We start from the raw sequence: 1,574 nt of genomic DNA, 5'->3' as shown, positions 1-1,574 counted from the left end.
AAGTAGGTACGACGTATGTACGTAGGTGCATGCATGAATGCCGCCAAATTGACCTAAGTTGCGGCATTCATTCATGCAACTATGCAAGCATTCATATGCACGTAGCTATCGGTGTGTATGGAGTGATTGGCAGGTGCGTATATGCAGCTACCTGTCCAACACATTACAGCTCGATCGGCAGGAGTCTCTGTGACTGAGAGAGTCCATAAGTCCATTGACGGGGGCACTGTGCATGTTCTCTCTCCTCTTTTTGTGCCACTGTGCCCGCCGTACCGCTAGTTCTTTGTCTCTCTAGATCGTCCCTGCATGCGTGTAGGACCATGTTGATGAAGAACACACATACGCCCGTACACAGGGCCGGCCCTGAGATCTTAGAGGCCCTTGTGCGAGCTTCATCTAATGGGCCCCTATAATAGACGCAAAAATATCTTCTAGTAAAGGATGTAGCACCGTTTTGAGATTCAATTAATTGATTTAGATGTTAGTTCTTTTTTCTTTTCTCACAACCATATAATTGCTATTTTGGCAACATTGTTACAAAAAAAAGGAGAGAACCTGATTTCTTAAATCTTGGTTTTGGAGTAAATTAGAAGAAATTATATGCTCCATCTACCCAATAATGAAAATTCTTGCAATGCCACAACCTGCAGAATTACCTGACTGCAATTCGTACAAAAAAAGGAGGAATTAAGTAGGTCAAACATCAGCAATGGCTTATCATGAATTTTGTTTATTACATCAACTCATCATATACCAGAAATAAACAGATACGGATCAAAGAATTGGGATCCAAAAATTATATGAATGAGCAATGGCTTCGGTGCTTACCTTGAACAGTGCCTGGACTTCACATCTCCACCGCCTGCCCTTCACCATGAACACGGCTCGGACGGCCATGCTGCAGTTGCTCTCGCGTCCCTGCCGTTGTAGGTCCGTCGGGGTCCCTTGGGGCTGTTTATAGAATGCAAGGAACCAAAGAAATTTATTGATTAACTTCAGGAATTGGGGCCTGGCCTTTTAGGAAGTCGGGGCAATCAATTTTTGATAAAGAAGATGAAGAACGGGAGACTACCGAGGCGTAATTCAAGGAGCCAGCGAAGGAGAAGGGATTGATGTTTGTGCGTGACTTATTTCCTTTTTAATAAATGGGCCAGGCCTGCTGCTCTTCTGCACTAGTATATTTTTCCAGAAATATATACATTGTATATAGCATATAGGTGCACAGCGTATGGGCCCCTGCTGAGGCTGGGCCCTAGGCCGTCGCACTCCTCGCCATGGCCTAGGGCCGGCCCTGCCCGTACATACGCGTGTATCTCCGCCAGAGAGAGAGAGAGAGCACGCAGGATTATGTGCGCTAGAGCGCCAGACGACGATGCATGGGGCCATGGTTATTTACTCACCAATCTCCAGGAAATTAAATGACCTCCCGCACGCCAACAAGAAGAAAAGCCAAAACTTCCTGTGCTGCTGACCCGGCAAGCTAGCACGCTTAATTCGGTTGGGTAGGTGTGGCATTAATGGATGAGAGTGAAGTGAAATTGTACTCCCTCGCGGTTTATTTTTTACTTCGCATA

The 1,574-nt window shown here is 45.9% G+C and overlaps 1 long non-coding RNA gene across 1 annotated transcript; it reads right to left on the bottom strand.

Annotated features, from left to right (window-relative positions):
- Nucleotides 1-363: 363 nt before the first annotated feature.
- Nucleotides 364-1,129, bottom strand: LOC119305405. The gene is made up of 3 exons (XR_005148660.1): nucleotides 1,073-1,129; nucleotides 829-951; nucleotides 364-660 (listed from the first exon to the last, which is right to left on the bottom strand). It is a non-coding gene; the product is annotated as an uncharacterized LOC119305405 (long non-coding RNA).
- Nucleotides 1,130-1,574: the final 445 nt, after the last annotated feature.

Source organism: Triticum dicoccoides, chromosome 5B (genome assembly GCF_002162155.2).
Source record: "Triticum dicoccoides isolate Atlit2015 ecotype Zavitan chromosome 5B, WEW_v2.0, whole genome shotgun sequence".
In the NCBI taxonomy this organism is placed as follows: Eukaryota; Viridiplantae; Streptophyta; class Magnoliopsida; order Poales; family Poaceae; genus Triticum; species Triticum dicoccoides.
Note: the sequence above shows the minus strand (reverse complement) of the source record. Positions and strands in the feature narration are given on the sequence as shown.